Genomic DNA, 27191 nt, shown 5'->3' on the forward strand with positions numbered 1-27191 from the left:
ATTATAACCTTAAGGACGGGAGCATTTTTTGCAAATCTGACCACTGTCACTTTAAGCATTAATAACTCTGGGATGCTTTTACTTATAAATTTGATCCAGAGATTGTTTTTTAATGATATATTCTACTTTATGGTAGTGGTAAATTTTCGTCAAAAATTTGATGAAAAATTTGAAAATGTAGCATTTTTCTAACTTTGAAGCTCTCTGTTGGTAAGGAAAATAGACATTCCAAATAAATTATATATTTATTCACAAATACAATATGTCTACTTTATATTTGCATCATAAAATTGACATGTTTTTACTTTTGGAGGACATCAGAGGGCTTCAAAGTTCAGCAGCAATTTTCCAATTTTTCACAAAATTTTCAAAATTTTTCGGGGACCAGTTTAGTTTTGAAGTGGATTTGAAGTGCCTTCAAATTTGAAATACCCCACAAATGACCCATTATAAAAACTGCACCCCTCAAAGTATCCAAAATGACATTGCGTAAGTTTGTTAACCCTTTAGATGTTTCACAGGAATAGCAGCAAAGTGAAGGAGAAAATTCAAAATCGTAATTTTTTTACACTCTCATGTTCTTGTACACCCAGTTTTCAAATTTTTACAAGTGGTAATAGGAGAAAAAGACCCCCAAAATTTGTAACCCATTTTCTCTCGATTAAGGAAATACCTCATATGTGTATGTCAAGTGTTCGGCGGGCGCAGTTGAGGGAAGGGAAGGAGCAACAATGGGATTTTGGAGAGTGACTTTTGCAGAAATGGTTTTGGGGGGGCATGTCACCTTTAGGAAGCCCCTATGGTGCAAGAACAGCAGAAAAAAAACCACATGGCATACCATTGTGGAAACTACACCCCTCAAGGCACGTAACAAGGGGTCCAGTGAGCCTTAACACCTCACAGGTGTTTGATGACTTTTTGTTAAAATCGGATGTGTAAATTAAAAAAATCAATTTTTCACTAAAGTGCAGTTTTTTCCCCAAATTTACAATTTTTTTACAAAAGGCAATGAGAGAAAATGCCCCACAAAATTTGTAACCTCATCTCTTCTGAGTATGAAAATACCCCATGTTAGGACGTTAAATGCTCTGCTGGCGCACTACAATGCTCAGAAGACAAGGAGCGCCATTGGGCTTTTGGAAAGCAAATTAGTTTGGAATGGTAGTCAGGGGCCATGTGCGTTTACAAAGCCCCCCGTGGTGCCAGAACATTGGACCCCCCCACATGTGATCCCATTTTGGCAACTACACCCCTCACAGAATTTAAAAAGGGGTGCAGTGAGTATTTACACCCCACTGGCGTCTGACAGATCTTTGGAACAGTGGGCGCTGCAAATGAAAAATTAATTTTTCATTTTCACGGACCACTGTTCCAAAAATCTGTCAGACACCTGTGGGGCGTAAATGCTAACTGTACCCCTTATTACATTACGTGAGGGGTGTAGTTTCCAAAATGGGGTCACATGTGGGGGGGGGGGGTCCATTGTTCTGGCACTATGGAGGCTTTGTAAACACACGTGGCCTTCAATTCCGGACAAATTTTCTCTTCAGAATCCCAATGGCGCTCCTTCTCTTCTGAGCATTGTAGTGCGTCAGCAGAGCACTTTACATCCACATATGGGGCATTTTCTTATTCAGAAGAAATGGGGTTACAAATTTTGGGGGGCTTTTCCTATTTTCCCTTGTGAAAATGAAAAATTTAGGGTAACACCAGCATTTTAGTGAAAACTTTTTTTTTTTCCATTTTCCCATCCAAATTTAATGAAAATTCGTCACACACCTGTGGGGTATTAAGGCTCACTATACCCCTTGTCACGTTCCGTGAGGAATGTAGCTTCCAAAATGGGGTCCTTGTACTGCTTGTAAAAATACACTTTTTTTTTTTTTTTTTTACACTAACAGGCTGGTGCAGGCCCCAACTTTTCCTTTTCATAAGGGGCAAAAGGAGAAAAAGCCCCCCAAAATTTGTAGTGCAATTTCTCACGAGTACGGAAATACCCCATATGTGGCCCTAAACCGTTTCCTTGAAATACGACAGGGCTCTGAAGTGAGAGAGCGCCATGCACATTTAGGGTGCGTTCCCACAGGGCGTATACGCAGCGTATTTGACGCTGCGCAAAATTTATGGCAGCAGCGGGAAATACGCTGCGTATTCCTTGCTCACTATACACACAGGGCTTTCCGGCGGCAGCCCTATGTGTGTAGTGAGTTTTGGAGGCGGGGCCATGTGTCTGTGATGCACGGCCCCGCCTCCAAAACTCACTACACACATAGGGCTGCCGCCGGAAAGCCCTGTGTGTATAGTGAGCAAGGGATACGCAGCGTATTTTCCGCTGCTGCCATAAATTTTGCGCAGCGTCAAATACGCTGCGTATACGCCCTGTGGGAACGCACCCTTAAGGACTAAATTAGGGATTGCATTGGGGTGGACATAGGGGTATGTCCAGTGATTCCAAAACAGGGTGCCTCCACCAGCTGTTGCTAAACACCAGCTGTTGCTAAACTCCCAGCATGCCTGGACAGTCAGTGGCTGTCCGGAAATGCTGGGAGTTGTTGTTTTGCAACAGCTGGAGGCTCCGTTTTGGAAACACTGCCGTACAATAAGTTTTTCATTTTTATTGAGAGGGACAATGTAAGGGGGTGTATATGTAGGATTTTACCCTTTATTAATGTGTTCGTGTAGTGTTTTTAGTGTACATTCACACTAGCGGCGGTTTACAGTGAGTTTACCGCTAGGAGCTTACCGCAGCTCATACTTGAAGCAGGAAACTTACTGTAAACCTGCCTGTGTGAATGTACCCTGTACCCGTGCATGATGGGAGTTGTGCTTCTGCCACAGCTGGAGGCACACTGGTTGGAAAACCTTCAGTTAGGTTCTGTTACCTAACTCAGTATTTTCCAACAAGTGTGCCTCCAGCTGTTGCTAAACTACAACTCCCAGCATGAACTGATTGCCGTAGTGCATGCTGGGAGATTTAGTTATGCAACAGCTGGAGGTACGCAACTACAAGTCCCAGCATGCCGAGACAGCTCTTTGGGCATGCTGGGATTTGCAGTTTTGCAACATCTGGAGGGCTACAGTTTGAGACCACTGCACAGTGATCTCCAAACTGTGGCCCTCCAGATGTTGCAAAACTATAAATCCCAGCATGCCCACACAGCAAAGAGCTGTCTGGGCATGCTAGTAGTTGTAGTTTCGCAAGATCTAGAGGGCCACATTTGGATCACTGCACAGTGATCTCCAAACTGTAGCCCTCCAGCTGTTGCAAAACTGCAAATCCCAGCATGCCCACACAGCAAATAGCTGTCTGGGCATGCTGGGCGTTTTAGTTTTGCAACATCTGGAGGGCTACAGTTGAGACCACTGTATAGTGGACTCAAACTGTAGCCCTTCAGATGTTGCTAGGCAACTCACCAGCTTCCGTAGGATCCAGGTTGCCAGCCGCACGACATCGCCGCCCGCCGATCTCCGACACCGATCGTCGCCCGCAGCCATGCCTGCAGGGTAAGTGGACTTCGTCGCCGGTCCCCTTCGGTTTCGCCATTCTGCCCCGCCTATTGTGGGTGGGCAGAACAGGTAAACTGAAAGTTAACCCCCGGCCCCTGATCTGCTATTGCTCGTCGCGTCTATACGACCAATAGCAGGGATAGGAGGGGTGGCACCCCTGCCATCTCACTCCTATCCCTTTAGGGGGATCGTAGGGGTCTTGGATAACAGCGATCCCCCTTATTTTCCAGTCACCATAGACCCATATGACACGGAAGAGCCGCAAATCGCACGTGTGAATTCTCTTGCGATATGGGGGGGGGGGGTTTCTGATGACCCCCCTGGGCATTTGCGCTGGGTGCCTGCTGATCGATATCAGCAGTCACCCCGGTCCCCGCCAGGCGGGGCCCCGAAATTCCCACGGGCGTACAGGTACGCCCTTGGTCCTTAAGTACCAAGTACGCCCTTGGTCCTTAACAGGTTAATGTTGTCATTCTGACCCCTATAACTTTAATTTTCCACATATAAGGCTATATGAGGGCTAATTTTTTTGCGCCGGATCTGTCGTTTTTATTAGTACCATTATTATTTAATGGGACTTTTTGTGGTATATGAAGTAATCCAAAATATGCAGTTTTTAACTTTGCTGTGTTCTTTATGTGTACGCCATCGGCTGTGCGGTTTAACCAACCTTAGAATGGGAAAAGGGGAGTATTGTAATCTTTTATTAAGCAAGGGATTAATTCAGTTTTATTTTTTTTTTCACACTTTTTTTTTTAAAGCACATTATTGATCAGTGTTAGCGGTGCCCTGCAGCTACAGCTGCCCAGAGCCTCAGAGCATTGACTGGACGATGTCCACTCAGCTGATCGGGACCCACGATGTCCTGATCAGCTGCCCTGAGCTAACCGGCACCGTTATCCCGCACAAAGTGGATTGTGACATCTAAAGGGTTAATGCCCAGCATTAACCGTGTGTCCTGGCTGCTCATAGTAACCGGGACCCGCCGAGTATGAAACGTGTTCATCTCCCGGTAAGAGGACCAGGGTGTACAAATATGCCCTCGGCTCTTGAGGGGTTAAAAAAGGGATGTCCCACAAAAAACTAAAAAATAAATAAAATCAGGCTATAATCTGCCATCATTAAAGGAGTTATCTTATCCCCTATCGACAGGATAAATACCAGCGGTCAAACACCCCTCCCACTGAACAAACTCTTTAATGGACTTTTACAGTATGTGTGGAGGAATATTATGCAAAAAAATTTTAATCTTAAAAAGGGGTTCTCTACAATTGTTAAAAAAAGGTGTCTTGACAATAAACTAATCGCAAGCTATAATCTGTTGGGACGTAAACGTCCACATGCTGTGACCCATAAAATATTGCCAAACATCGTGCCCTAAAGTAAATAATTATGCCACTGCCTAACCTAGTGGACTGTGCCGCTGCCCCCCCCCAACGACCTGTGCCCCTATGCCAACTCAATGACCTTTGCAACTATGCCTCCCTATTGACTTGTGCCATTATGTCCCTTTAATGAACTGTTCATTGCTTTAAAGGAACTATGGTACTGTACCACCAGAATAACTGTGCTCTAAAATCAGCGTTTCCATAAATGTATGATGGGAGCTGTATTTTTGCAACAACTGGAAAGCTACAGGTTACGTAACACCCTAAATAACCAATACCCCTGAGAATACTCACCTTTCCCAGCTTCCACCTTGCTGGCATTGTGGCTCTGTCCTCTGGAATGATGCAGGCAGAACTATTTATGCCATCTGCATAATAGGGGGAATACTAGTTATCTGTACTGAGGTCTTAAAGACACCAATACAACAAAATGTAGGAAAAGAATTTCCTCTGTAGTATTCATCAGCTAATAAGTACTGGAAAGATTAAGATTTTTTTTAATAGAAGTAATTTACAAATCTGTTTAACTTTTTGGCACCAGTTGATAAAAAAAAAAAAAAAAAAAAAGTTTCCCACCGGAGAACCCCTTTAAGTGTGTCCCAGATGAGGGTAATGAGGACTAGAGAGCCATATTCCCCAATGTTTTATATTGAGAATAGACAAGAGCGTACGATCGCTCATATCCACATGATAGGTTCACCATATTGATAAGTTCCGCAAGACTAGGAATTTCCAGTGACCTCCATCTCCTAGTAATGAGCAGTTTTGCAGACATAAGGATGTGAGCAGTTGGCGTGTGGGCATGTACAGGTAGTTGATCTATATTTAATAGAAGTAATGCTAGGCTGGGGTGTAATACAAACTCGCTCCCTAAGAATCTCTTTAGTGAAAGTTGGACTCCGTTTCAAAGTGGATACAATTTTGGGCAATCCCACAGTGTGTGCAGTAGTGTCACCCTCCTGTTCACACCGGCGCCAGCAAAGTTTGGAACATTCTGGGCTCATACAATGTAGCCTAGAGGGTGTGTAATACCATTGGAATATTGATTTTAGTACTGCCTCCTTGTGGTTAGTAGAGTGTAGCAGTGTAAGGGAATGGTTAAGAGCTGTAAGCCATTGGATTGTGGTGTAGGACTCCCCAAGATCTTTCTCCCACCGTTCCATATAGGGGAGTTTAGTGGGCTCTAGTCGGTCGTTCAGTAGATTGTAGAACAAGGTAATCCCTTTCTTACTAGGTGCAGGTTTCTGAAAGAAGGGCAAGACTCAGGAGGGCATTAAAATACTTTGACAGAAGTCTGTGGTCAGGAGACTTCTGATTTGCAGACTGTTGTAAAAAGGAGAATTTTTTTAACACTTACTGTAAAATCTCTTTCTCGAAGGATCAATTGGGGGACACAGACCGTGGGTGTATCTTGCTGTCTCTAGGAGGTGTGACAATATGGTAAAAAAAATAAAAAAAATAAAAAAAGTCAGCTCCTCCCAGCAGGATATACCCGCCTTCAGGCTCTGAGCTAGTCAGTTTAAGTTCCAGAGCAATATGAGGAGACCAATAGGTCAAGGAAAAACCCAAAACGGTCCGAGAACCAGAAGAAAAAACATAACTGAACACACCCTCGGACAGAGAACCAAAGGAAAAACCCAAAAAGGGGTATGGGTATGTGTATATGTAGTGTTTTTTACTTATTTTATTTTGTGGTAGTGTAGTGTTTTTAGGGTACAGTCACATGGGCGGGGGGGGGGGGGGTTATAGCGAGTTTCCCCTGCCGTGGAAAATTTGCTGCATCGCAAACTTGCAGCCTGATACTCACTGTAAGCCCCCTGCCCATGTGAATGTACCCTGTACATTCACAGGGGGGGGGACAACCTCCAGCTGTTGCAAAACTACAACTCCCAGCATGCACGGTCTATCAGTGCATGCTGAAACAGACAATGTTTCCCAACCAGTGTGCCTCCAGTTGTTGCAAAACCACAACTCCCAGCATGCCCAGGCAGCCGAAGGGCATATTGGGAGTAGTGGTTACGCAACAGCTAGAGGAGAAAAGTTTGGGGACCACTGAGTAGTGGTGTCCAAGCTGTAGCCCTCCAGATGTTGCAAAACTACAACTCCCAGTATGCCAAAACTGTCCAGGCATGCTGGGAGTTGTAGTTCTGCATCATCTGAAGGGCCAGATGTTACAGAACTACAACTCCCAGCATGCCTGGACAGTAAGGGCATGCTGAGGATGTGTAGTTTTGCAACATCTGGAAGGGCACAGTGGTCTCCAAACTGTGGACCTCCAGATGTTGCAAAACTGCAACTCCCAGCATGCCCAGACGCCAAGGGCTGTCTGGGCATGCTGGGAGTTGTAGTTTACAGGGTCCCATTACAGCAATGCATGTCGCTTTACGGCGACGTGCATTGCTGTAAAGGGCCCGACCGCGGCTGAAGATCTACTCACCTGTTGCCGCCGCCATCTTCATCGCCGGGATCCGGGTCTTCAGGGACGAGGTAAGTACCGGGGCCGGTCCCCAGCACTCCCCCGTCGCGTTCTCCGGTCTTCCTCCCGTCCTCTCTGGACATCCAGGGGCCGGGCAGGGCGGGAGGAAGTAACCCCCCCCCCCCCCCCCCTGGGGCGCGGCAGAGACCGGAGAAACACCAGGACGTACTAGTACGTCCTGGGTCCTTAAAGCCCAGGGTGCCAGGACATTGTTGATAATTTTAACCCCTTAAAGGAGAACTCCAGAATATAAAAATTGTCCCCCATACTGCCGGCAGTTAAAAAATGAAGATGTACATACCTTCCTCGGCTCCCCCGGGGCCTCCGGTAACAGGTTCCAACCTCTGCCATGATCCTCTTCCTGGTTGCCGGTGGTCGGAGAATCATACTGTGCTAAGCCAATAACCAGCCGCAGCGAAGTCCGACTCGATAGGCTGAGCAGCAGTGTGAGAACGCTTCAGGACACAAAATTCTTCAATACACCGGCACCTGCTGCCGGGGCCGAAAACTTCACACTGCCGCTCAGCCTATCGCCAGCCGAGTCGAGACTTCACTGCGGCTGGTGATTGGCTGAGCGCAGTATGACTCTCCGACCACCGGCAACCAGGAAGATGATCACGGCGGAGACCAGAGCCGGTTACCAGAGGCCCCGGGGGAGCAGAGGAAGGTATGTACATCTTTATTTTTTTTACTGCCGGCAGTATGGGGGACAATTTTTATACTCTGGAGTTCTCCTTTAAGGACGCTGGGTTTTTCCATTTTTTGCACTCGTTTTTTCCTCATCACCTTCTAAAAATCAATGCTTTAAATTTTGCACCTACAGACCCATATGATGGCGTTTTTTGTGCCACCAATTTTACTTTGTAATGACATCAATTATTTTACCACCCAATCTATGTCGAAACCAGGAAAAAAAATTATTTGTAGGACAAAATAAAATTAAAGAAAAACGCAGTTTTAAAAATGTTGGGGGATTTTGTTTCTAAGCAGTGCACTTTTCCGTAAACATGACACCGTGCAGTTTAATTAAGGATATATTTTTACAGTTCGGACATTTACGCACGTGGCGATACCACATGTTAATATTTATTTATTTTTACATGTTTTTTATGGGAAAAGGGGGGTGATTGAAACTTATTAGGGAAGGGGTTAAATCACATTTACACTTTTTTTTTTTTTTTTACAATTTTTGCAATGTTATAGCCCCCATAGGGAACTATAACATGCATTACACTTGATTAAATACACTGATCAATGCTATTCCATAGCATTGCATTGATCAGTGTTAACAGCGCTTGACTGCTCAAGCCTGGATCTCAATCTTGGAGCGATCAAGCGCTGATCGGACAGCCGGGAGAAAGGTAAGAAGACTCCCTCTGTCCTCTCAGCTGTTCAGGACAATTTCACTGCGGCGGTCCCAAACAGCCCACTTAGCTAACTGGCAATACTTTTTGGGGGTAAAATGGGAAAAAGGCAGATTTACATTTTTATTGGGGATTTTTCACTTTATTTTTTTTATGTTCCCATAGGGGACTATTTATAGCAATCAGTTGATTGCTAATACTGCTCAGCACTATGCAAAGGGCACAGCACTGATCAGTGTTATCGGTCATCTTCTGTTCTGGTCTGCTCAATCTCAGACCAGAGCAGAAGACCCAAGGAGACGGCCGGAGGTAGGTGAGGGGACCTCCAGCTGACATGCTGGATAATCGGATCCCCCCCCCCCCCCAAGCGCTGCTAGCGATCCAATCATCCATTTTTAATGCCGCACCTCCGCAGATGCCGTGATCTGTACTGATCACAGCATCTGAGGGGTTAAAGGCGCAATCGCTGATGTCCGCCTTTATCGGCGGGTCCCTGGCTGCTGATAGCAGCCGGGATCTGCTGTGCATGACGCGAACACCGGTTCGGTGCTCGCGGTCATCACTGAGCGTAAATGTACATCATGGTGCGTTATGTACCACGGCACCATGACGTACATTTATGTCCATTGTCATTAAGGGGTTAAAAGCAAGTGAATGGGAAAGGTGATTGCTAATTACACAAGGAACACTATATTAAAAGTTTTATTTGGTGACAGGTACTCTTTAAAGGTGTTATATAGCCGGAGTTCCCCCCCCCCTAACTATGACCATTGCATGAAATATAAAAAAGATAAACAGTCACTCACTTCCAGCTCTCTTGGTGTCTCTTTAATGTCCTTCTCCAGTTTCCGAAAGAGTTATAACCCTACATTCCAGCCAGCTCGCCCCCTTCGTTCCACTCATCTGTCTCTTCTCTCAGTACCCAGAGTACGCCCAAAGTCACACTTCAACACTATCTGCCACGTTTTTACCACTCTCTACCACTCTCAGAGAGGCCGCATCTTTTGAGACTAAGTTTTTGTTTAATTTTCTTTATTTTTTTAGCTCAACTTTTCTCACAATCTTATACATAACCCATACTTTCCCCCCTTATTTGTAAATACCTGTAAAGTGCTTTGAGTTCTACTAGAACAAAAAAATCTATATAAATTCCTGTAGTTGTTAACAACATCAAGGTCATTTAATTTAATAACCAATTATGCTTTTAGTATCCTAGAGGCAAAAAACACCTAAAACATAACTTTTAATAATATACTGATTAAAAATGATTTATATACAATTACCAATACAGGTTTATAACTTATAACTTGTTGTTGATTTGGACACTAACTTGGTCCACCAATACAAAAAAAAACTCCAGAACACAAATCTTATACAGCTAATCTCATGTTTTACCATGTGTCTTACAAAATAAGCAATTCCTTCGCTATTAAGTAGTCCAGAATCTGAACTGTCACAAGGGCACAAGAGACTTAGAAAGCATAACCTATTAGAAGTAACAGGTCTATTTTCTTTTGTCACCATGCCTTCTGGAAAGATCTTCATGCGTAAAAGAATTTTTTTATTCTTAAAACAATATAAAAGAACAATTCTTTTATCATACAATTACTTTATTTCAAAATGTTGGATTTATAAGGCACAAATGGCCATAAAAACAGAAATACAACCGAAAAATACAACTAACATATCTTTTCGCTTTAAAGGAAATATCTGCATAATATATATTTTTTTTAATCCATTGTGCCCGGGCTGAAAAAAAATAAACTAAGCTGTAACTCTCCCCTCCTTCGCTTTCCTGATTTACCAATATTGGTCTTCTTTCGCTCCTTGGAGCCAGACACGTCAAACTGCGATCAACCTATCACCAGTCTCCCAGCTTAGTGTCATGTAACGAGCCTGGGCCCCACCTACTTCCTGCTGCCCAGGCCTGTTACATGACACTGCGCTCAGCATATCACCGGCCGAGGTGGGACATCGATACAGCCGGCAATAAGCGGATCGCAGTGTGACGCATTGGGCTCCAAGATGCGGAAGAAGAACAGGTCCAGGAGATAGAAGACAGATATCTGCACATCAGGGAAGTGACGGAAGGGGAGTTACAGTTTGTTTTTTTTATATTTTGCAGCCCGGGCACAATGGATAAAAACAAATTCCACCGGATATCACCTTTAAGATTCATTGAAGAAAACGTATTTATATGAAAACAACAGATCTTAATTAAAATGTACCTATAGTTTTGTTTCTACTGATTCTAAGCAGGCCTGAGTGTCGCCTTGGCAACAAACCGCAACCTGTGTGTGGTCTAGTCCTGCAGTTATACTGCCTGCCATCTGTTCTATACTCCCAACAACATATGGAAATGAGTAAGGTGCAGAAAGTATGACTGCTGAATCAAGCTAAAAAAAAAAAAAAAAATCTAATAAAAACTATAAAAAATCATGACCTTCTGGAAAGTTTCTCCTTTTTCATTTTAGATAAATAGGAATTAACGAAAAACAGTTGCAGTTAAAAATTGTAAAAGGACATAATTGCTTAACTAATGCTGTGGCTTTTTTGTCTGGAAATTGTGGAGTTCCTGGAGGTGTGACATCACTTATAAAGAAGTGATTGTATGTCACTAAGATGCTGATAGGAAATGCTCTTTAGGGTGCGTTCACATGCTTTTAACTAGCAGCAGGTTTCCTGCTGCGAGAAATCCAGCATGAGTTATCTCACTATTCACTTTTATGGTACTGCGCACAGTCTGCAATAGTGTAAGATTGGCATACTACTAGCGGACCTGTTGAAATGAATAATAGGATAACTTGCACCGGGAAACCCGCTGCTAGCTATACTTAAAGGGGATTTCCCACAAACTAAAGTTGGTGAAATCAGACATAAGCCTGTAAAGGAGTACAAATGTGCTATGCATTGCTTACACTGAGCATGCCTGACCATCTCAGTGGATGCCCTAAGGCCTTGTCAAACATGGCACATAAGGATTAGTAAAAAAAAATACATAGGTCTCAATACAGTACATTTTCAGAAATGCTTTTACACATAATACATTTCATTTTACATAATGGATCAGTTTAGACTCCTTTTATCTTGATAAAACCTTTAAAAGGAGATATCTCATGGATAAAAAAAATAAATACATAACTTATCCCCTATCCGCCAGAGCTGCGCGTCATGACCCTTGCCCGACACGCCTCGTCAATATATCTCTATGGGAGGAGAGCCTCAGATAGCCGAAGGGCTTTCCCATAGAGATATATGGAGGGGGCGTGGCAGGGGTCATGACACGCCACTCCAGGGGAGAGCCGGGGATCCATACAGGAGATCGTGGGGGGCCCAGTGCTCGGACCCCCTGCAATCGAAAACTTATTCCCTATCCTGTCGATAGGGGATCATTTTTTATTTCATGAAATATCGCCTTCAATGCAAATATCTCATTTTATTCCTATACGTGCAATAAAAACTGAAGAAGAATTAGTCATTCAGTGGAAATAAATTCTTTGACATTTACAGTTACATCTCTATCAATCATCACAAATATGTGTGATAATGTGATATGTGACATTTTCTTCATAGATCTGCAGGCTCTTTATGCATAAAACAGTGTAAACTTAGACAATACAGTCCAAGAATGTGCCATATTTACAGTGGGGCAAAAAAGTTTAGTCAACCACCAATTGTGCAAGTTCTCCCACTTTAAAAGAAGAGAGAGGCCTGTAATTTTCATCATAGGTATACCCCAACTTTGAGAGACATAATGAGAAAAGTTAATGGTGGAAAATAAGTATTTGATCACCTACAAACAAGCAAGATTTCTGGCTCTCACAGACCTGTAACAACTTCTTTAAGAGTCTCCTCCACTCATTACCTGTATTAATGACACCTGTTTAAACTCGTTATCAGTATAAAAGACACCTGTCCACAACCTCAAACGGTCACACTCCAGACTGCATTATGCCCAAGACCAAAGAGCTGTCGAAGGACACCAAAAACAAAATTGTAGACCTGCACCAAGCTGGGAAGACAATCTGCAACAGGAAAGCAGCTTGGTGTGAAGAAATCATCTGTGGGTGCAATTATTAGAAAATGGAAGACATATAAGACCACTGATAATCTCCTTTGATCTGGTGCTCCACGCAAGATCTCACCCAGTGTTGTCAAAATGATCACAAGAACGGTGAGCAAAAATCCCAGAACCGCACAGGGGGACCTAGTGAATGAGCTGCAGAGAGCTGGGACCAAAGTAACAAAGGCTTCCATCAGTAACACACTACGCCGCCAGGGACTCAAATCATGCAGTGCCAGACGTGTCCCCCTGCTTAAGCCAGTACATGTCTGTGCCCATCTGAAGTTTTCTAGAGAGCATTTGGATAATCCAGAAGAGTATTGGGAGAATGTCATATGGTCAGATGAAACCAAAGTAGAGCTTTTTGGTAAAAACTCAACTCGTCGTGTTTGGAGGAGAAAGAATGATGAGTTGCATCCAAAGAACACCATACCTACTGTAAAAGCATGGGGTGGAAACATCATGCTATGGGGCTGTTTTCTGCTAAGGGACCAGGAAGACTGATCCATGTAAAGGAAAGAATGAATGGGGCCATGTATCGTGAGATTTTGACTGAAAACCTCCTTCCATCAGCAAGGGCATTGAAGATGAAATGTGTCTGGGTCTTTCAGCATGACAATGATACCAAATACACTGCCCGAGCAAGGAAGCAGTGGCTTTGTAAGAAGCATTTCAAGATTCTGGAGTGGCCCAGCCAGTCTCCAGATCTCAACCCCATAGAAAACCTTTGTGGACGGAGTTGAAAGTCAGTGTTGCCCAGCAACAGCTCCAAAACATCACTGCTCTAGAGGAGATCTGCATGGAGGAATGGGCCAAAATACCAGCAACAGTGTGTGAAAACCTTATGAAGACTTACAGAAAACGTTTAACCTCTGTCATTGCCAACAAAGGGTATATAACAAAGTATTGAGATGAACTTTTGTTATTGACCAAATACTTATTTTCCACCATAATTAGCAAATTCTTTAAAAATCAGACCATGTGATTTTATGGATTTTTTTTTCTCATTATGTCTCTCTTAGTTGAGGTATACCTATGATGAAAATTACAGACCTCATCTTTTTAAGTGGGGAAACTTGCACAATTAGTGCTTGACTAAATACTTTATTGCCCCACTGTATGACAATGTCTCTGGCTGTTTGATAAATCTGTCATATTCTTAGACCAACGATCAGTTGGTTTTTACTCTGTCAGAATCTTATGTCATTTGCCCTTTGTCAAGGCTACCTTTCTTTTTTAGACAAGGTTGAAAGGTCTCCATAAAGTGTCTAAAACTCAATGTGTTTCAAGCCAGATTTTTATACAATTTACACCAGAATTCTGGTATTTGCAATAGTAAATCTTCTTCATTTTTTTCTTTTTCTTCTGTAGATCACTTATTTTCAATGAAATATGATGATTTTAGTATAAGTCCCATCCAACCTCAGAAAGCTGCTCTGCTGGTATGCCTAAGAGGGAATTTAATCAGCACATGTGTGAGCTTATTTGTTTATTTTTTGTTTGTTTGTAGTTTTTTAATGGCACTCAAAAGTGTGCCCATTCCCACTCTTTAATTTCCTACAAGACATAAAAAAATAAATAAAATAAAAAGGTCTAAATAAGTCACTTTTATTACTACGTTTGGCACAAGAAAATAATAGATTCCAAGGCTGTACGCAGTGGTATACATCAGCATACTGGTGGGCTGGTTTCCCAACAAAGATGACAAGTGAAAGGCTATTTTCTACTGAGAATCAAACCTTACAGTGTCCCACATAGATCTAAAGTAGACTGGAAAGATGATAAAAATATAATAAGTTGATCTGCTGTAGCATTTCTTCTAAGCCTGCTTATAGATAACCAAAGCAACGCAAAAGGTTATTGGTTCACTATATGTCTTCTTGAGAAATACGGCAGTGTTGACCAATATTAGTATTTTGCATGTCATAATCAGGAGTGGAAGCCGCAGAGGGAAAAAAACTACACTGATCAAGAAAATAAAGGGAACACTAAGATAACACATCCTAGATCTGAATAAATGAACTAATCATATGAAATACTTTCGTGTTTACATAGTTGAATGTGTGGACAACAAAATTACAGTCAAATTATCAATTAAAATCAAATTTATCAACCCATGGAGGCCACACTACAGGCTGATCAACCTTAGATGTAATGTCCTTAAAACAAGTCAAAATGAGGCTCAGTAGTGTGTGTGGCCTCCACGTGCCCGTATGACCTCCTACAATGCCTGGGCATGCTCCTGATGAGGTGCAATGATGGAGCCAGACATGATGTCCCGGATGTGCTCAATCTGATTCAGGTCTGGGGAATGGGTGGGCCAGTCCATAGCATCAATGCCTTCCTCTTGCAGGAACTGCTGACACACTTCAGCCATTAGGAGGAACCCAGGGACAACCGCACCAGCAAATGGTCTAACAAGGGGTCTGAGGATCTCATCTCAGTACCCAATGGCAGTCAGGCCACCTCTGGCAAGCACATAGAGGGCTGTGCGCTCCCCTAAAGAAATACTACCCCACACCATTATTGACCCACCGCCAAACCAGTAATGCAGGAGGAAGTTGCAGGCAGCAGAACATTCTCCACAGCATCTCCAGACTCTGTCACTTCTGTAACATGTGCTCAGTGTGAACCTGCTTTCATCTGCGAAGAGCACAGGGCGCCAGTGGCGAATTTGCCAATCTTGGTTTTCTCTGGCAAATGCCTAATGTCCAGCATGGTTTTGGGCTGTAAGTACAACCCGCACCTGTGGATGTCAGGCCCTCATATCACCCACATGAAGTCTGTTTCTGAGTGTACACATGCACATTTGTGGCCTGCTGGAGGTCATTTTGCAGAGCTTTGGCAGTGCTCCTCCTTCTCCTCCTTGCACAAAGGCAGAGGTAGCGGTCCTGCTGCTGGGTTGTTAGCCTCCTCCGCATCTCCTGATGTACTGGCCTGTCTCCTGGTAGCGCCTCCATGCTCTGGACACTAAACTGACAGATACAGCAAACCTTCTTGCCACAGCTCGCATTGATGTGCCATCCTGGATGAGCCGCACTACCTGAGCAACTTGTGTGGGTTGTAGACTCAGTCTCATGCTACCACTAAAGTGAAAGCACCGCCAGCATTCAAAAGTGACCAAAACATCAGCCAGGAAGCATAGGAACTGAGACGTGGTCTGTGGTCACCACCTGCAGAACCACTCTTTTATTGGGGATGTCTTGCTAATTGCCTATAATTTCCACCTGTTGTCTGTTCCATTTGCACAACAGCATGTGAAATTGATTGTCAATCAGTGTTGCTTCCTGAGTGGACAGTGTGATTTCACAGAAGTGTGATTGACTTGGAGTTACATTGTGTTGTTTAAGTGTTCCCTTTATTTTTTTGAGCAGTGTATAATGGAAAGATCTGCAACTCTTCTGTGTTTTGGAATCACTCCTACTGATATCAAATGCTGTCCAAAATACTGGCGTGTGAAAATTGCCCAATGTCAAATTTACATGTACTCATCATGTGTTTAGTGAAGTTGCGGCTAATGTATGATTACTATAAAAAAAAAAATTGCAACCTTCCCTCTGCTGTTATTCATATTAGATTTATTTATTTATTTTTATGTTAGGCCTTGTTCACATGGAGTTCTTTTTTTTTCTCATGCACATTTTGAAACATATTCAAAGAGTACCTCTCATGATCTTGTTACATTTTATAATCCTCCCAGTTCACTGCCCCATCATTATAAACCACCCACTGCCTTTATTTTTTATAATTTTTTAGTTTTCTACCTTGATATTGCTCTGTATTTTCTGCTCAAAGTGCGATTCACAGACTGGGAAGAGGCGTTCCCCAGCAGGCATGACATCATCTGAAGCCATACGGGGGGAACTTCCTCCCTCACTCTGCTACACACAGCCCAGAGCAGTTCCGTGTGAGATGAGCTATGACTGACTAAGGCTGCACATACTCCCCTCAGCATTTCCAGATTTTGGACTTCTGACAGGTCAGCAGGAGTCCAAAGTGTGTGCAAAAGATGGAGGAAAATGTGCTCTGGACAAGTAGGGAGACACCTAGTGGCAGCTTTTTTTAAAACACAAATTAAAACATAGAAAACTTTATTTTATTATTATTTTTTTTTAAGTACATAAGAAAGATTTTTATTTACCATAAAGGAGTGCAATAGCAACAATTACTTTTAATGAGAATGCCCATTTAAGTTAAAATAAAATAATAGTTAAAAAAAAATATTGTGAAATCTGCATTCCATTGTTTTCACAGGGAATCCCCATCACAGTTTTCGTGCAATTGATGTGAAAACCAATTGGCATAACATTTTTTTTTTTTAAAGTGACACGTTATTTATTGGTACAGCTTCCAAGTGGTATCCGCATCATGTAGCCTTTGTTCAAACCCACAACCTTATAGTTTTGGCCAACCTACAGCCAAATCTATAGCAGAAGGATGCCTTTGTTACACATCCGAATTTCCATGCCAGATGTTTCCAGAACGGAAATTCACATTTGTGTGTCCGCAGAAAGAATAAACCTGTTCATTCTTTCTGCAGACATTGCACGCAATGCATATCTGTCTATGAGATGGCGCATTCCTGTGCGGTCCTAGCGCTGTCATATTATGGGTTATTGAGGGTCTATTCCCTCTTACAGTATCCTGTGCAGGATAAATTTGATGCGCAGGATTTGAAGCTGCAGATTTCAATGTAAACTAATTGACTGAACACAACTTCAAATCCTGTGCATCAAATATACACAGTATGCTGTACGTGTGAATACACCCTGAAACGTTATTTTAGGATCACTTTCAGCTATTAAAACAAATAAAAACAAGACATTTCTCTCTATTTTCTAACAATACAATAAACTCTTACATCACTAAAACATGTACTAAGACAAAGGTAATATACAAATAAAGCACGATCATGGTATAAAACAGTACAAAATGGATTTAAATAGCCAAACCAGAAGATGCTTTTTAACTTCAAGTCTGTATGTTCTACAAGTGCCCGGTCAGGAAGACTGGTAACTAGCTTGTCTGGTAGTGGTTAAAATGTTTCCACCCAGATTATCATTTTGCACTCACTTTGTATATTCTATTTAACCAAGTACTGTGAAAAAAATGGTACAGGCTCCACATCAGTTAGACATTGGGACACATTTATGAAAAGTTATAGCTGCTATATGATCGGTTGCTATGTGGGGGGGGGGGGGGGGGGATAGTTTTTCTTTTAGGGTAAGGTCACACGTGCCGTATTTTGCTGTTTTGCTGCATATTTTCTGCAGCTGATTTTGCTACCCATTGATATACTTAATGGACCAATCTCAACTCTGTCTCGGATTTACCAAGCCCTTAAAGGAGCAGCAACTGGTTTCCTAATTAAAGAGGAACTGTGGACAACCCCGAAAAATGTAGATTCTACTGTCATTCAATTTAGCTCACAAGAAACCTCAGAAAAGGTAAAAATCCCCAAATCCCCAATCACTCCAAGCAGGAAATTCCATAAAACACACAACTTTATTTCAACTTCTATAAATCCATAAAGGGGGGAAATCTATAAAATGCAAACAACCAACAAGTATTGGGGTTACTTTTTTTTGTAAGGACATTAAATTTAAAAAGTTTAACCTCTCGAGGATGCAGATCCGAACCGTGATCTGCTGCTCCATGCCTGCTCAGCAGGCTGGAGCAGCAGAGCGACGATAACACTGATCAATGCTATCAATGCTAGCATTGAACAGTGTATGCAATCAGAAGATTGCATGTAATAGTCCCCTACGGGAACTATAAAATGGTGTTTACAAAAAAAAAATTGTTAACTCCTTAAAGACATAGCGTTATTCAATTTTTGAACTTTAGTTTTTTCCTCGATACCTTTTAAAAATCTTAACCCTTTCAATTTTGTCCCACTAATAATTTTTTTTTTTCGCCATAGATTTTGTGGTGACATGACTGATGTCATTACAAAGTAAAATGGTAGTGCATAAAACAAGCCCAAATATATGTCTGTAGGTCGAACACTTAATTTTCCACCTATAGACCTATAAAAGGGCTTGTTTTTTTGCAACACTAATTTTACTTTGTAATGACATCAATCATTTCACAACAAAATCTATAAAAGGATAGCTGCTGGGACCACCCAGCTATGATCCGCGCTCAGCTTCTGAGCACACGTCATAGAAGGGAAGTGGGACAAGGGTGTATAGGTAAGCCCTTAGACCTTAAAAGGGGTACTCTGGCCCTGAGACATGGGGGTCCCTCGCAGTCTTGTATTCTCCACCCACCTGTTTGAGCTGCACGCCACGGTGCCAGCTCACAAACTGCCGGGTGGCGACCGAGGGGCCGAAGTATCGTGACGTCACGCTCCGCCCCCGTGTGACGTCACCCCTGCCCTGATATGCAAGTTTATGGGAGGGGGCGTGACGATCGCCGCCTCCCATAGAAGTGCATAGTGGGGACATGGGGTGACGTCACAAGGGGGCGGAGTCTGATTACTGGCGATCACGGGGCTCCACCCCTCAATGCAAGCCTATGGGAGGGGGCGTGCAAGCCTTAGCCTTGATGTCGGTGATGAGGTCGTCTTTAACTGGATAAATCTCAATACATTCTTATGAGCTCAACATTGCAATAACAGTTTGTGAAGTATGCTGGAAGGACAGCAAACATCCATCAACAAATCTACAGCATCCAAATGAGTGGATAGGAGCATGTGCTCTGTACTATTGGTTTACAAACTTCTGCTTCCAAAGCATTGGAAAAGTCTTAGGACGCATTCTTCTTTTTTAGTTTTTTCAATGGTCACTCTGGCAAAGCACTAAAGATCCTTTGCACAGGAGGAGGAAACACCCAGCTCTCCACCAATCTGGGCTTTATGACAGAGTGTCCGGAAAGAAGACTCTCCTCAGTAAAAGAGCCAAGAAAGCCACCCAAGGGTAGGGTCACATGTGCCGTATTTTGCTGCGTGTTTTCAGCAGTTGATTTTGCTACCTGTTAACTTGAATGGGTAGGAAAATACGCAGCAGCAAAATATGGCACGTGTGACCCTAAAGGACTAGCCTAAAGGACTCAGACTGTGAAAACCAAGATTCTCTGGTCTGATGAAACCAAGATTGAACCTCAATTCTAAGCATCAGGTTTGGTGTAAACCAGGCACTGCTCACCACCTGCCCAATAACAGTTCCCTGCAGTGAAGCATGGTGATGGCATCATGCCAAACGGATGTTTTCAGCTGCTGGGACAAAGAAACTAGTCAGGGTTGAGGGAAAGCTGAATGAAGCTAAGTACATAGATATTCTTAAAGGGGTATTCCAGGAAAAAACTTTTTTATATATATATATATATCAACTGGCTCCAGAAAGTTAAAGAGATTTGTAAATTACTTCTATTAAAAAATCTTAATCCTTTCAGTACTTATGAGCTTCTGAAGTTAAGGTTGTTCTTTTCTGTCTAAGTGCTCTCTGATGACACCTGTCTCGGGAAACGCCCAGTTTAGAAGAGGTTTGCTATGGGGATTTGCTTCTAAACTGGTCTTTCCTGAGACAGGTGTCATCAGAGAGCACTTAGACAGAAAAGAACCTTAACTTCAGAAGCTCATAAGTACTGAAAGGATTAAGATTTTTTAATAGAAGTAATTCACAAATCTGTTTAACTTTCTGGAGCCAGTTGATCTAGAAAAAAAAGTTTTTTCCTGGAATACCCCTTTAATAAAAACCTGATCCAGAGTGCTCTGGACTGGATCAAAAGGTTTACCTTCCATCAAGACAGGGGGGAGATTTATCAATCCTTGTGCCAAGGATCACTGGAGAAGCTGTCCATAGTAACCAATCACATTTGTTCTTAAATTTTTTAGAAGCCTTTTTAAAAAAAAAAAATTTAATCTGATTGGTTGTTATTGGAACTGCTTCCCTGTTTCTTTACGCAATGTTTGATAACTCTCCCTCAATGACCTTAAGCACACAGCCAAATCAATATAAGCGTTGCATAGGGACATGTCATTGAGCGGCCCAGCCAGAGCCCTGACTAGAACCCAATGGGCATTTCTGGAGAGACATGAAGTCTGTCCACCGACAGTCCTTATTCAGCCTGACAGAGCTCCAGAGAAACTGCAGAGAAGAATGGCAGAAAATCCCCAAATCCAGGTGTGCAAACCTTGTGGCATCATACCCAAGAATACTAAAGGCTGTAATCTAGATGTAAAGTAAATATTGCTCTGTCTGTCTGAGTTAAAAATGTGTCAATAATAATACTAAGGGTGCATTCACACCACGTTTTTTGCAATACAGTTCCCGTATACGTTTTCAATTTGAAAACTGTATGGAACCATATGCATTGACTCTCCATTGAAAACCATATGTCAAACGATGCATCCAGTTGTATCCGTATTGCGTCTTGTACGGTTTTGGCCATTTTTTTTCCTGTACCCAAAACCATAACCTACCACGGTTTTTGGTCCGGGTGAAAAACCGTATTTATTTATTTATTACATTTTTAAACATGGGAGTCAATGGGAATTGTAGAGAACCATATGTGCGTATGGTTCCATGCGGTTTTCACCATGGATTTCATTCAAACAAGTGAAACTTTATTCATAAAAGAGTGAAAAGTTAAAGGGGTACTCCGGCGCTTATACATCTTATCCCCTATCCAAAGGATAGGGGATAAGATGCTTGATCGTGGGAGTCCCGCTGCTGGGGACCCCCGTGATCTTGCACACCGCACCCCGTTTGTAATCAGTCCCCGGAGCGTGTTCGCTCCGGGTCTGATTACTGTCGTTCACTTGGCCGGAGCGTTGTGACATCAAGGCTCCGACTCTGTGTGACGTCACGCTCCGCCCCCTCAATGCAAGCCTACGGGAGGGGGCATCACATGGGGTGGAGCCTTGACGTCACAACGCTCCGGCCCCATGATCGACAGTAATCACACCCAGAGCGAACACGCTCTGGGGACTGATTTTAAACGGGATGCGGTGTGCAAGATCACGGGGGTCCCCAGCGGCGGGACCCCCGCGATCAGGCATCTTATCCCCTATCCTTTGGAAAGGGGATAAGATGTATAAGCGCCAGAGTGCCCCTTTAAACGTATGTTTTTTTTTCTTTTAAAAAAACGGATGCAGCCAGACATCATTAGTCAAACCATATCTGGTTAAAATTTGTACGCACGTTTTGAAACAGTTTAGTCAGGTTTTCGTTTTGAAACAGTTTAGTCAGGTTTTGAGGAATCTGTTTTTCATCAGAAATCTGATACGGGAACTGTATTGCAAAAACCTGGTGTGAACCCAGCCTAAGCCAGAAGTGTTTTTAGCCATGGAAAGGAGTGTGCATCTTATAGTCATTTTGTAAAACCGCCTCCCCAACAACTAGGGGGCACCTTACTGGTCTATTCCACTACTACACCAAATGCTCTGTAAACAAAAATGTAATGTCTCCCCGCCAGTTGATAAAATGGCAGCACCCATAAACAAGCCTTTACCTGGAGGTCCTAAGAGGCCCCTTTTATAATATCACCCCAAATATTCATGACATCCACCAGAGAAACATCCTCAATCTACCGTGATGGTCCTCGGGTGATACAGCATAGAAAGCCCAATTGACAGCTGATTCATTGGTATCTTACTGTAGATTATCACTAGTCATGATTTAGTCAAACATTCAAAGATGCTTTTTATCTATTCACATATTTGGACTCAGACTAAATTCCTGCCAACCATGAGATACAGGTGGTAAAATCCTATATATCCACTCATCAGCTTTCTAACATGAAGCTTCACAGACGTCATAGGAGCCATAAATGCAAGAAGAATTCCCAGATGAAAAGCCGACCGACATTCTGCTCACACCACTGCAGCTGAGAAAGTGATTGTGGGGAATTCAGGCCATTATTCCCGCAGGCAGCCTCATCTATTTCCATTTGTGCTTTAATTTATGAACACGTTAAAACCATAAAAGGAAAACTAGAACATCGAAATACAGAGCGTTTTGTGCCTTACTGCCTGGCAACACCATGTAGAAACAAATACCTATGTAGTGTACATCATTCTACAGCCGTCATCTTCAACCTGCGGCTCGCCAGCTGTTCAAAAACTACAACTCCCAGCATGCCCTGACAGACAGAGGTTGGGGATCATTAATTATTCTCTAGTCTACAAGAAGGCTACATTACTGACACCCGACAGCTAGAGATGAGCGAACTTACAGTAAATTCGATTCGTCACGAACTTCTCGGCTCGGCAGTTGATGACTTTTCCTGCATAAATTAGTTCAGCTTTCAGGTGCTCGGGTGGGCTGGAAAAGGTGGATACAGTCCTAGGAAAGAGTCTCCTAGGACTGTATCCACCTTTTCCAGCCCACCGGAGCACCTGAAAGCTGAACTCATTTATGCAGGAAAGGCATCAACTGCCGAGCCGAGAAGTTCATGACGAATCGAATTTACTGTAAGTTCGCTCATCTCTACCGACAGCCTTCAGCTATAAAAGCATTCTGGGAGTTGTAGGTTTTTAACAGCTGGAGAGCCACAGGTTTGGGAATCACTGCTGCTATCTACTCATACAGTGGTCTTCAACCTGCAGACCCCCAGATGTTGCAAAACTACAACTCCCAGCATGCCCGGACAGCCATCGGCTGTCCGGGCATGCTGGGAGTTGTAGTTTTGAAACATCTGGAGGTCCGCAGGTTGAAGACCACTGTACTAATACATTACTGGCTATTAGGACATGATGGAACAACATCTGGAAAGTCACAGTTTGGAGATCATTGCCCTATAACAGTGGCCTCCAAACTGTGGACCTGCATGCTGGGAATTGTAATTTTGCAAGGTCCACAGATTGGCGACATCTGCTCTATAGGCTACAAAATGCTGGATTACTAATCCACAAAAACCTTTGGCTATCAAGGCATGCTGGGAGTTATAGTTTTGTAACAGCTAGAACAGTGTTTTCCAACCAGGGTGCCTCCTGCTGTTGCAAAACTACAACTCCCAGTATACATGGAAAGCCTTTGGCTGTCCGGGCATGCTGGGTGTTGTAGTTCAGCAACAGCTGGAGGCACCCTGGTTGGAAAACACTGAGCTAGAAAGAGACAGATTGGAGATCACTACTCTATAGCCCACAAGGATAGATTACTAAAGACCTCTGCTGTAAGGGCATGCTGGGAGTTCTAGTCATACAAGAGCCACTGGTTGGGGGAAACACTGCTCTCCAGCCTACAGGAAGGCTGGGTACTACTCCACGACTGCAGGATGGGAAATGGTGTGTGTGTGTGTATATAGTTGTATAAATATAAATAAATATAAATTGTTGTATACATATATGTAAATAAATATAAATTGTTGTATAAATATATATACACACACATATAAATAAATATATATACACATATATATATATATATATATATATATATATATATATATATATAGCATTAACATTCTGTGCCCAGCAGAACACATTGGCACTGTTGTGTATATATGTATGTGTGTATATATATATATATATATATATATATATATATAGCATTAACATTCTGTGCCCAGCAGAACACATTGGCACTGTTGTATAAATATATATATCCTCTTTAGATGGATGCAAGCAGAACAGCTGCAGATACTAAATTCTATTGTTTTGTTTTTTTTTGAAGGTCTGTAACAGCTTAATCTACAGAAATCCTAGTGCAGTGTTTCCCAACCAAGGTGCCTCCAGCTGTTGCAAAACTACAACCATCAGCATGCCCAGACAGCCTTCGGCTGTCTGAGCATGCTGGGTGTTGTAGTTCTGCAACAGCTGGAGGCACCCTGGTTGGGAAACACTGTCCTAGTGGGTAATGTGGATTATATGTGAAGACTTAATGGCATTACTGGATTAGCCAGCACCATGGATCTATGCAGTTGTGCATACTAAGGGATATTCGTGTTTGCATTAGGAGTACATGACTTGCAGTGGAGCATACAGAGAAGCCTAGGGGATGAAATAATGGCATCCTTATATCCCAGAGAGGTAATGGAGGGCACACAGGCTGGAGGTTACTATATGGAGGACCAGCGAGATGGCAGGCGGGTATGGACGTGATGCCAGCCCAGCTCCCCATCATGTGTGTACATAGATGAGCACAGGCTGGGGATGGAGGGGGGTGCACCTACCTCTGTAGATGTGGGCGCCCGTCTCCCCCGTTGTATCCAGTCACACACAGGCCTACACTGTGCAGGTCTCAGTGTACACACGGCGTGAACACCCCCGGGAAATCCGTGCACCCCATCCTGCAGCACCGGCTACACACAACCGGCCTTCAGCATTGTCCGCTCCTTTCCGCCGAGGGAGGCTCTCATTGCACGGTAATGACAATGTTCAGGTTACGGAACCCCAGCCGCCGTGTTTTGGGAGAGGAAGCGCGGTTTATTCGGACACGGGGGACTGGTTTGACAGCTTCGGTATGAATAGGAAGCCTGGCCCACTGTGCTGACACGGAGGCTGCATCACATTCCCTCACTGAGGCTGGGGAGGGGTGCTCGGAACATGGGGCTTAGAGGGGTCACAGAGACACCTGCTGGCCAATCATGGCCACTGCAACGACTATTGATTTGCGCGCCACCTATTGGAGGCATATAGACATGATCTTGTTTCCCCTCACACAGTACTTCTCTGACGTTTTCAGTTTTTATGCAGATGAAGCCTAGTCCTGATGAAGTAATTTATATATTGTTCTTTAACCCCTTAAGAACCACAGGTTTCTTCATTTTTGCACTTTCGTTTTTTTTCCACCACACTTTGAATTTTCCACCTACAGGCCCATATGAGGGCTTGTTTTTTGTGGCACTAATTTTACTTTTATGTACGGGGTCCATTTTAGGACATCGTCAGTCGTCAGCCGTACCTCCGTCCTCCATCAGGCAAAACAGCGTCCCGCCTCCTCCCTCTGACCAATCACCGTCAGGCGTCAGCCGCAACTCTCTCCTTTGTCATCCTAAAGTCTCTCATCCAAAACTCCATCATCCCTCAGACGAAAAACCTTCCTGCCGTGTAGCAGAGCAGAGTCAGTGTTGACTCTCTGCTATCCGGGTCCTGCTGTACATGCTATTCAATGTTATCTCTGCTATACAGTGCTGTGCAGCGTCGGCTCTGCTATGCGGCAGGAAGTTGCGTCTGAGGGAGAATCGTCTGAGGCATGACAGCGTTTTGGATGAGGGACTTTCGGATGAGGGAGTTGGGGCTGAAGGATGACAGCGATTGGTGTGAGGGAGGAGGCGGGATGCCGTTTTGCTTGATGGAGGACGGCGTTGCGGCTGATGACTGATGGCGATTTGTCCGAGGGAGGAGGCGGGATGCTGTTTTGCCTTACGAAAGACGTAGTTGCAGCTGACGACTGACGGCAATTGGTCTGAGGGAGGAGGCGGGACGCTGACGACTGACGATGTCCTAAAATGGACACCGCATTAATGACATCAATCATTTCACCACAAAATCTATGGCAAAACAAAAAAAATATCTTTTTGGCAAAATTGAAAAAACAAACAAACACCATTTTGTAATTTTGGGGGCTTCTGTTTCTACACAGTGCACTTTTTTGGTAAAAATGACACCTAATATTTACACTGTAGGTCCATACAATTAAAATGATACCCAACATATATAGGTTTTTTTAACTTTTTTCTCATATAATTTTTGTTGTATGAAAATTAGCATGTTTAAAAATGTCCTCTTCTGACCTCTGTAACTTTTTTATTTTTCCACATATGGGGATATGTGAGGTCTCATTTTTTTTACTCCATGATCTGAAGTTTTTATCGGTACCATTTTTGTTTTGATGGGACTTTTTGATCGCTTTTTATTAAAAAAAATTTAGGGTATACAAAGTGACCCAAATTATGCAATTCTGGACTTTGGTTTTTTTTACGTGGACGGCATTGACCATGCAGTTTCATTAACGTTATATTTTTACGCACATGGTGGTACAAAATATGTTTATGATTTATTTATATTTTTTTTTATGGAAAAAGGGAGTGATTCACACTTTTATTAGGGAAGGGGTTAAATCACATTTATTAACTTATTTTTTACACTATTTTTTAGGTCCCATAGGGAACTATTACATGCAATCCTTAGATTTAATACACTAAACAATGCTATGCCATAGCATAGCATTGATCAGTGTTATTGGTGATCGACTGCACCAGCCTGTCATGGCTAATTGGAGCATCAAGGCACCGATTGGACGGCAAGGAGGCAGGTAAGGGCCCTCCCGCCATTCTCTCAGCTGTTCAGGATGCCATGATTTCACTGAAGCGGTCCCGAACAGCCTGCTATGCTATCCGGGACAACTGTTCTCCCATTTTAGAAGCCGCAATCAACTTTGATTGCATCGTCTAAAGGATTAATATAGGCGATCAGCCCGATCAGCAATGTCAGGCATTAGCTGTGG

At 43.1% G+C, this 27191-nt stretch overlaps 1 protein-coding gene across 7 annotated transcripts in view; it reads right to left on the bottom strand.

The window, feature by feature from the left end:
• PITPNM2 (phosphatidylinositol transfer protein membrane associated 2) overlaps positions 1 to 25240 on the bottom strand; it is a 431574-nt gene extending 406334 nt beyond the window's left edge. For 4 of the 7 annotated variants that reach the window (XM_056535625.1, XM_056535614.1, XM_056535577.1 and 1 more), the window contains exon 1: positions 24916 to 25240. The gene's annotated coding sequence lies outside the window, so the exon portion shown is untranslated. The remainder of the gene's footprint in view (positions 1 to 24915) is intronic. The other 3 variants (XM_056535654.1, XM_056535645.1, XM_056535635.1) reach the window with 1 other exon arrangement.
• Positions 25241 to 27191: the final 1951 nt, after the last annotated feature.

Source organism: Hyla sarda, chromosome 1, assembly GCF_029499605.1.
Source record: "Hyla sarda isolate aHylSar1 chromosome 1, aHylSar1.hap1, whole genome shotgun sequence".
NCBI lineage: Eukaryota > Metazoa > Chordata > Amphibia > Anura > Hylidae > Hyla > Hyla sarda.